This window comes from Cebus imitator, unplaced genomic scaffold (assembly GCF_001604975.1).
Source record: "Cebus imitator isolate Cc_AM_T3 unplaced genomic scaffold, Cebus_imitator-1.0 Scaffold38, whole genome shotgun sequence".
In the NCBI taxonomy this organism is placed as follows: Eukaryota; Metazoa; Chordata; class Mammalia; order Primates; family Cebidae; genus Cebus; species Cebus imitator.
This window is the reverse complement of record NW_016107353.1, coordinates 8,613,703-8,624,309: the sequence shown is the minus strand read 5'-3', so window position 1 is coordinate 8,624,309 and position 10,607 is coordinate 8,613,703.

Below are 10,607 nucleotides of genomic sequence, written 5' to 3'. Positions count from 1 at the left end.
TTTTTTGAGACAGAGTCTTGCTCTGTCACCAGGCTGGAGTGCAGTGGCGCAATCTCAGCTCACTGCAACCTCCGCCTCCCGGGTTCAAGCGATTCTTCCCCCTCAGCCTCCCGAGTAGCTAGGACCACAGGCACGTGCTACCATGCCCGGCTAATTTTTTTGTATATTTAGTAGAGATGGGGTTTCACTGTGTTGGCCAGGATGGTCTTGATCTCTTGACCTTGTGATCTGCTCGCCTCGGCCTCCCAAAGTGCTGGGATTACAGGCGTGAGCCACCGTGCCCGGCCTCCTGAATGGTCTTGATGCTTCTCAATGTTTGTCAGTGTATGGGCATTGAATAGTTAAGTTTTTATCAAAATATTCATAGTTTGGGCATCTTTGTACCCATCCTTCTAAGAAGGGATCTCCAGGTATTCAAAGGGACCTGGATATTGTGATCTAAGTTTTTGGTCACCATAGCTGTGTCTGCATTAGGGGCACCCCAAGCTCAGTATTTCTGTGTCTCTTGCAGACATGTAGCGGTATCTCCTTGGTGGTCTTGGATAAGATCCAGAAGAATTCTCTGGATTACTAGGAAGACTCTTATTCTCTCCCTTATTTTCTTCCAAATAAATAGAGTCTCTTTCTGTCTCTGTGCTCTCTCTCCAGTTGCCTGGAGCTGAAGTGGGGTGACACAAAAACTTTTTGTACTCTCCCTTCTTCTACCACCCTATGCTCTGCTCTCTTTTCCCATTTGATTTACCCATTCTGCTTCTCAGAAATTAACTCTTCTTTCCTGGTAGGTACTCTGACATAGTTTGGATGTCCCCTCCAAACCTTATATAATTTCCAATGTTGGAGGTGGTCATGGTGGGTGGGATTTAAATCATGGGGGTGGATTTCTTATGAATAGTTTAGCACTATCTACTTGGTGCTGTCTATGTGATAGTGAGTGAGTTCTTGTGAAATCTGGTCTTTAAAAGTGTGTGGCACCTCACCCCTACTCTCTCTCATTTGCTCCAATTCTTGCCACGTGAAACCCTGTCTTCCCTTCACCTTCTACCATGATTGAAAGTTCCTTGGGGCTTCACTAGAAGACCAGCAGATGCCAGCACCATGCTTCCTGTAAAGCCTGCAGAACCATTAGCCAATTAAACCCCCTTTCTTTATAAATTACACAGTCTTAGGTATTTCTTTATAGCAATGAATGAAAGGACTAATACATATTCCCAACTCATCTGTTTAATAACCTACCAGCAATTTGTCCAGAATAAGCATTTAGTTAAAGTGTAGTTTTCAAAATAATTCACTTCTTATCCCTTTTGAACAAAATCAAGAAAACATTTTTTTGAATTTAGGCTTTTAGTTCCTCTAATTTTTAATTCAGTGGGGCTTGGAAACTTGAATTAACTTTAGCTACAGTTTCCTAAGGTATTTTTTCCATATTTTAGACTTAAATTTTTTCTTTATGATGATAGAAAGTTGAATACAGTTCAAATATTATTCTCTTTAACAAAGTAGGTAGGAGCAAAAAGGATCTTGAGGAATTCCATATTTCCTATAGTCTGTTACATTTATATGCACGCGTATAATCCAAATGGTGGTCCTCTGCTTTACCTATGTATTTTCTTGTCCTGAGAATAAGATTTTGCTTACCTATAGCATTTTCCATGGTTCTCAGAATATTAAAGGAATTAGTCTCTGGCACTTGTTCCATGGGTTGATACAACCATTTGGCATTTATTTTTTGTTATTTTTGTACTTATATTCTTTGAAAGAGGAACTATTTGAATAGCCATAGATGCTCTGTTTTCTTTACGTTCCTCTTCACTTTCATCCTGATCAGGATGATTTATCAGAGTACTTTTAGAACTGTGTTGTAATGGTGAATAGTTTCTTTGCTCAGGTAAATAGAATTAAGGATCCTGAGTATTCATTCTATGTAGTTCTTACTAAAAGATAACTCACTAAGTGACCTGCTAGGTAGCCACAGAGGAGGCTGTTAATGCTGAGATAGTATTTACAGAAAGGATGACCATAGAGAGTAAATGAAATGGCATTTGAAGAGCAGAGGCAAGAGACCCCATGCTGGTGAAGAGAAAATCTGTGATAACAAGAACATGTATAGTGTAAATAAACCAAAGCTATCCAAACACACCAGTGATTCCCCAGTGACTTAAAAGCACAAAGAGCAGTAGTTATTCCGTGGGATTCAGAATTTTCAATTCTGAATCTGCAATTTTCAATTCTGAATCTTGTCCAGTGTTATGCAGAGAGGGAAATCCTTTTATGTTGCCCTCCTAGATTCTCTGGCTATAGCTGACAATCATTTGTGTGATTCAGGCTATAAAAACTGCTGCTTGCAAGGCTCTGGGGGAGTCAGCATCACTGGCCTGGGAAGGGAGAAGAAGGCACTGTCTGAGGTAGGCACTGTAGTGGTTGGAAAGCCAGTCTGGGGCAGGCAGGTAGAGCCTTAAGGACATTGTCATGCAACAGAAACACTTAAGGCCTCTGTCCACCTCTTCTCTTAGGTGAGACCTCTGCTACAACTTCCTGGAAAGATTAAGGTGGGATGGGAGGACTTTAGCTTCCAAGATAAACTCTTACAATTAATGGGTTCTCTTCCTTCTCCTTTCATGCAGTGAGTGAACTTCCCCTCAAAGAGCCTCTGAATTGCAGGCGGCTTAGCTGAATTTTCTGTTTTTAGAACAGTAAAAGGGAATGACAGCATGAAGTATATGAACAAAATAAAACAAACAATCAAGCAAACAATGGTGTGCCAGACATTGCTCTTATTGCTTTACATTTAATTTGGTTAATCCCTCCTTGTCACAACCAAGTGAAGTAGGTAATATATTATCCTCATTATTCAGATGTGTTGATTATATAAAATTACACACGATCCCACATTATTCAGCTATTCAGTCTTACAAAACAGTAATCCATTAAAAAAAAAGACTTTTCTTGTTTTATACAATTTACAATCATAGCTAATCCCAAACATGATGAGAATTAAGGGAAGGTAGTCCCTATTTCAGATTAATTGAGTCAACTTTTGCCTTCTAGACCAAGGCATTTTTTCCCCCTGATTCTCTTTTAATTTCTGAAAAAATAAATTCCCTTTATGAAGGTTGACCAGGTCCTTCTGCAGCTGGCCACACCTAGAAATGTAGATTAAGCATTTGACACCACTATTGAAATCACATTGAATCTTCCAACCACTTATAAATTATGTTTAACACACCTTGATCTATTTCCTTATTTGTTGATCTATCCATGATCTTACCTGGCATACAGCCACAATAGTAGGTCCTTAGATGGCTTGGAGTGTCTTATGTTTGATGACAATCTTTGGCTTATATACAGTAGTAATAGGGCTCCTTTCAATACTTTTTTGATTATTTGAAACTTATACATCAGGGTAATGAAACTTAACCCTGGTTTTGTGATTACTGAGGGTGTTTCTTGCTATCACCAAAAGTCGTCAGCACTATCACTGTTCCTATACGAATAATAACAGCTAATACAGATACAATGCTTGCATTGTGCCAGGTCCTGTTCTAATTCCTGTATATATGTTATAAAACTTAACCCTCTCAGTAACCTATGCAAGCCAAATGGATTTGACTTGTTCCCTTCTTCATGTCATTTTTTTCTAAGTCCAAGTCTCATGTGGAGGCAACTGAGTGGAGGACCCTAGGTCATGTGGTTAAACTTGATTGTGAGAGAGGCTGGCAATGCAGCTCCTGGTCTATGACTTGGGGTGGGATTCATAATGAAGGAAATGAACACAATATAGAAATGCACTTAAAAGATGTAGGAAAACCATAAATATCAATAGTGGCACTACAAATACACGGAAGAAAAAAAAATATGAGATCACAGAAGCCAAGAGAAAAGTATGCTATAAATGCCATCAAAAGGTCTGGTAATATGAAGGCTGAAAAATGTCCCCTGGCTTTAGTGATATGGAGGTAGTTAATGACCTTAGCGAAAACCATTTCAGTAGAGTGATGGGAGCAAAAGCAGAGGTATTGAGCTGAAGAAAGAATAGGATGTAAGAGAATGGAAATAGTGAGTCCAGGCAATTCTTTAAAGATTGACAGAAGAAGGGAAAGAGAAATATAGGAGAGCAGCTGGTAGTCAGAAGTAGTGTCAGCAGATTTTACTTTTTAATGCTAATATGAAGGATTCAGTAGAGAGAAAGTGACAGGGGATGGCATTCAGATCACACTATTATTTTGAAAGGTGGAAAAGATGAGAGGATGGTAGCTAGCAATTATAAACAGGTGTTTGGGTAGAAGCACAAGGGAACTCATACCATTGACTTTAATTTTTGGGAAGTGGGGGCAACATTGAAATTGGGAGAGTATAAAGGAAGGAAGAAGGCTTACAAGGGTGAAGAGCAGAAAGCAAGTTTATCTAGAGCAGTGTAACATGACTGCCAGACAGTGTTGAAGGCTCTGGTGGAATAGGAACTCATTAAGAGATAGCGATGCCAAGCTGCCTGGATGCATGCCAAGAGGGAGCAGATCGTGTGTTTATCACGAGTTAGGTATTATGAAAAGACAGAGAGACCAGGCAAGATGCAGGTGAGAAAGTTACTAAAATGACAGATCATGTTATCTAAGCTGACTTGGGAAGTAAAGACTGTGGTGATGCGGTAGTGGTGTTAATGAAGTAAGTAACTCGAATATCCCAAAGATATAGAAGAATGTGGTAGACAATGGTTGGTAGATGTTTATTCTCAAAAGTAGATATGATAAGCAGCCTCTAAGAAAGTGGTTCCTGCCTCTGGTATTCATGCCTGTTTCATCCCTTCCCCTTGCGTGTAAGCTTGATTTTTAATGAACAGAATATAGAAGTGATGGAGATGGAAGATTACTTCTGAGATTAGATCACAAAAAGACTGTATTGGGCTGGGTGTGTAATGTTCTGTAATGTCAGGACTTTGGGAGGCTGAGGTGGGCAGACTGCTTGGTCAGGAGTTCAAGACCAGCCTGGCCAACATGGTGAAACCCTGTCTCTACTAAAAATACAAAAATTAGTTGGGCATGGTGGTACACACCTGCAATCTCAGCTACTCAGGAGGCTGAGGTAGGAGAATTACTTGAACCCGGGAGGCGGAGATTTCAGTGAGCTGAGATTGTGCCACTGTACTCCAGCCTGGGTGACAGAGTAAGACTCCTTCTCAGAAAAAAAAAAAGGCTGTGTGGCTGTGGCTTTTGTATTGGACAGTCACTCTGTGCTCTGCCACTTGCTCACTCTGTGGGAAGCCAGATGCTGTGTTGTGAGCTGCCCTAGGGAGAGGTCCAGATGGCAAGGAACTGAAGGAGGCTTTTGTCTAACAACCTGTGAGGAATTAAAGTTTGCCAAAATCCATGTGAGGAAGGTTAGAAGATTCTCTGCCCAGTTGAGCCTTCAGATAAGAGTGCAATCTCAGCTAGCAGCCTGATTGCAGCCTTGTGAGACACCTTGTACCAAAGGTACCCACCTAAGTTACACTTGGATTCCTAACCCAAGTAAACAGTGAGATCATAAATATTTGTTGTTTTAAGCTGTTAAATTATGCAGTAATTTTTTTCAGCAATAGGTAAATTGTGGGGTTATCAAAGTTCTACTTGGATACTCCAATGCTTTGTTAAAGGATAAAATAAGGTTTTTTTTTTTTTTTTTTTTTTAACAACAGTCATGTTAAAATTGGGTTGCAGTAACATTTTAAAGGTTCCAATCTTGTGAATGAGCTGAGGAAGTCAACTAGAAAAGAAAATGTCAAAAGATCTTTTGAAAGGCTGAAAACAATCGAGGTACCCCTTACCTTAACATAATGGTACTTATCTCTAAAGCCCCATGCTGTAAAATAATTCTGATAGTTTATATTTTCTATAATAATTATACCTGCTCTACAGGATTATCTTTAGCTCCAGAATGAAATGATTAAAGGTGAGTGAAAAATATCTAAGTTTTAAGATATGAAAAACATATTTATTTTTGCCAGTCTCACTCAAGCAGAATTTAGGTATTTAAGGATGGAGCTGTTTTGTTGCTGTTCTTCAGCCTCCTCAAAAGCTCTTTTGAAATTTCTTGTGCTCCCCTTTGAAGGAGTAGCTCCATTGTATATTTACTTGTCCAGGCAGAATACTGGCTACCACTTTTGACTTTCTAGCTCAAATTCTTATAGGCATGGATTCACCAAGTTTTGATGATCCTGCTTCACACACAGCTCGTACATCCATACATTCTTCTCCATTTCCTTTACCATTGTCATAGTATAGCCCTTGCCTTCCTTATTCAACTCTCCCTCTCTGTCTGTCTGCATGCCCATTTCTTCCATTGCCAACAGCGATATTTTTATACAATACAAATCATGGCACGCACTTGCCTAAACTTTTATTACACTAGATTGTTCATAGAATAAACCCTGAATTCAGCATGATGATAAAACTTTTCTTGATCTGGCCTTAATTGGGATTTTCACTGTCCCCTCCCCAAATCGCTTGGGCAGTCACAGTGTCAGATCACTGTGCTTGTGGTCATTGCTTTGGTTTTCAGTTGTTTTTCTTCCTAAGGAATTTACTTGATTTCACTGGAGTTCAGTATTTATTTAAAAGGTTGTGTACACACACACACACACACACACACACACACGCACACATATATATATCTCCAGAATTTTTTGACATTTGTAGTAGGAGGGTTTTAAAGTTTTCTAACTTGAAATGTTGCCTGAATCTAAAGTCCTGTTATATATTTTTCTTTTTATTTATTTCTTTTTTTTTTAGAGATGGAGTCTTGCTCTTGTCACCCAGGCTGGAGTGCAATGGCACCATCTCGGCTCACTGCAACCTCTGCCTTCTGGGTTCCAGTGATTTTCCAGCCTCAGCCTCTAGTATAGCCTCTAGGAGCCTAGACAGGATTAAAGGCGCCTGTCACCAAGCCTGGCTAATTTTTGTATTCTTAATAGAGATAGGATTTCACCATGTTGGCTAGGCTGGTCTCGAACTCCTGACCTCAGGTGATTTGCCTGCATTGGCCTCCCAAAGTGCTAGAATTACAGGTGTGAGCCACTGTGCCTCCCCTCTTCTTTTTTTTCTATTTTATTTTTTAATTATTTAATTAATTTTTAGAAACAGGGTCTCACTCTGTCACCCAGGTTGGAATGCAGTAGCTCAATCATAGCTCACTGAAGCCTCAACCTCCTGGGCTCAAGTGATCCTCTTGCCTCAGCCTCCTGAGTACCTGGAACTACGGGTGCATACCACCATGCCAGCTAATTTTTAAATTTTTATTTATTTATTTTGTTTTGTGGAGACGAGGTATTGTTTTGGGGGCCTAGGCTGGTTTCAAACTCCTGGACCCAAGCATTTCTTCCACCTCAGCCTCCCAAAATGCTGGGTTTACAGGCATTTGCCACCACATTCAGCCTATATTTATTATTTTTTTACAGATAGGGTCTCCTTCTGTTGCCCAGGCTAGAGTGCAGTGGCATGCATGATCATAGCACTGGAGTCTCAAATTCCTGGGGTCAAGTGATCCTCGTTTCCCAAGTAGTTAGGCTGAAAAGCAGGAGCCACCACACCTGGCTAATGAAGACATTTTTTTTTATAGAGATGGGTCTCATTATGTTGCCCAAGCTGGTCTCAAACTCCTGGATTCTAGTGTTCCTCCTGCTTTGGCCTCCCAACACTGGATTACAGGCATGTAATTCTGGCCCATTTCTTTACATTTTAAACATTTTTATGTCACTATGTTGCGCGTGAGGTTCTTTTAAATCACCAAAAGGTGGTGGTTTTTTTTTTTTTTTCCGAATCCAAAAGTTTCTTTGAAAAAGCAAATTTAATCCCTTTACATTAACTGTGATTACTGATATATTTGAATGCATTTCGGTCACTTTTAATGTATTTACTATATAACATATTCATTTTTTTACGTCTGTTTTTTTTCTTTACATGGCATATTTTGGTTTGATTGTATTTTCTTTATGACCATTCTCATGAAAATAATCCAAGAAAATTTCCTTAATCTTGCTAGAAAGGTAGACACCTGGATATAAGACGTTTAGACAACAGCTATGAGACACTATACACAATGAATGTTACCAACACATATAGACAAAAACTGTGCAAGGTCAATGTTAAGGAAAACAAATCTTAAGGGCCGCTAGAGAAAAAGGTCATATTATATACAAATGGAACCTTATTAGGTTAACAGCAGACTTCTCAGCAGGAACTGTAAAAGCCAGGAGAGACTGGGGGCTTTTTTTCAGCATTCTAAAAGAAAAGAAACTTCAACTGAGAATTTCATATGCTGCCAAACTAAGCTTTTTAGTGAATGAGAAATAAAATCTTTTCCAGGCAAGCAAGCACAAAGGGAATTCATTACCACTCGACCAGCCTTGCAAATGATCCTTAAGGCAGTTCTAAAAATGGAAATGAAAGAATGATACCTCCTACCATAAAACCGTATTTAAGTATATGGCTCACAGACCGTATAAAGCAATCACACAATAGAGACCACAAAGCAACCAGCTAACAACTTCACATTAGGATCAAAACCTCACATATCAATATTAACCTTGAATGTAAATGATCTAAATGCCCCACTTAAAAGGCATAGAGTGGCAAATTGGATGAAAAAATAAGACCCATTCATCTACTGTCTGCAAGAGACTCATCTCACACTTAATGACACCCATCAGCTTAAAGGCAGAGAAAGGTCTACCACGCAAATGAAAAACAAAAAAAAGTAGGATTACTATTCTCATATCAGATAAAACAGACCTTAAACTAACCAAAAGGTTTAAAATGGATAAAGAAAATATATAATGATAAAGTGTTCAATTAAATAAGATTTAACTATTCTAAGTATGCACTCAATGTTGGAGCACTCAAATTCATAAAACAAACACTTCTAGACCTATAAAAAGACTTAGATAGCCACACAATATTAGGGAAATTCAACACCCCGCTGACAGTATTAGACAGATCATTGAGGCAGAAAATTAACAAAGAAATTCTGGACTTAAATTCAATACTGGATCAATTGGACCTAATAGACATCTGCAGAATACTCCATCCATCAGCCACAGACTATACATTCTTATTTGCACATGGAACATACTCCAAGATCAACCATAGTCTTAGCCATATAGCAAGTCTCAATTAAAAAAAAAAATCAAAATCATACCAACCATACTCTTGAACCACAGTGGAATAAAAATAGAAATCAATACCGAAAAGCTCTCTCAAAATTACACTATTGACTGGGCTTAGTGGCTCATGCCTGTAATCCCAGCACTTTGAGAGGCCGAGGCAGGTGGATCACTTGAGGTCGGGAGTTCGAGACTGGCCTGGTCAACATGGTGAAACGCTGTCTTTACTAAAAATACAAAAACCAGCCAGGCCTGGTAGTGTGTGCCTGCAATCCCAGCTACTGAGGAGGCAGAGACAGGAGAATCACTTGAACCCAGGAGGTGGAGGTTGCAGTGAGCTGAGATTGCACTACTGCACTCCAGCTTGGGCGACACAGCAAGACTCAGTCTCAAATGAAACAAAACAAAACAAAAACCACACTATTACGTGGAAATTAAACAACTTGCTCCTGAATGACTTTTGGGTAAACAATGAAATTAAGGCAGAAATTTAAAAAATTATTTGAAATCAATGAAAACAGAGACACAACATAGCCAAATCTTTCAGATGCAGCAAAAGTAGTGTTAGGAGGAAAGTTTAGTGCTAAACACCCACTTGGAAAAGTCAGAAAGATCTCAAATTAATAATCTATTAATAACATCATGCCTAGAGGAACTAGAAAAACAAGAACAAATTTGCCTTAAAGTTAATGGAATAAAAGAAATAACTAAGATCAGAGCAGAACTGAATGAAACTGAGACCCAAAAATCCTTACTAAAAAGAGATGGCCAAATAAGCACAATCATAAATGACAAAGGTGAAATTACAACCTTGCACAGAAATGGAAAAGATGCGTTGAAATTATTATGAACACCCCTACATGCACAAACTAGAAAATCTAGAGAAATAAATAAATTCCTGGAAGCACACAATCTCCCATGATTGAAACAGGAAGAAACTGAAACACTGAACAGCCCAATATTGAGTTCTAAAATTGAATCCATAAAAAACCAGCCAATAAAAGTCCTGGACCACATTCATTCACAGCCAAACTCGACTAGATGTAGAAAGAAGAGCTGGTACTAATTCTACTGAAACTATTCCAAAAAATCAACGAGAAGGGACTCCTCTCTGACTCATTCTATGAAGCCAGCATAACTCTGATACCAAAACCTGGCAAAGACGCAACAAAAAAAAGAAACTACAGGCTAACATCCCTGATGAACATAGATGCAAAAATCCTGAATTAAATACTAACAAACTCAATTCAATAGCATATCAAAGTGTTAATTCACCATGATCAAGTAAGCTTTATTTCTGGGATGCAAGGTTGATTCAAGATACACAAATCAATAAATGTGATTTACCACCTAAATTGAATTAAAAACAAAAACCATGTGATCATCTCAATAGACGTGGATAAAGCTTTCAATAAAATCCTCAGCCTCCCGAGTAGCTGGTATTACAGGCATGTGCCACCACACCAGGGTAATTTTT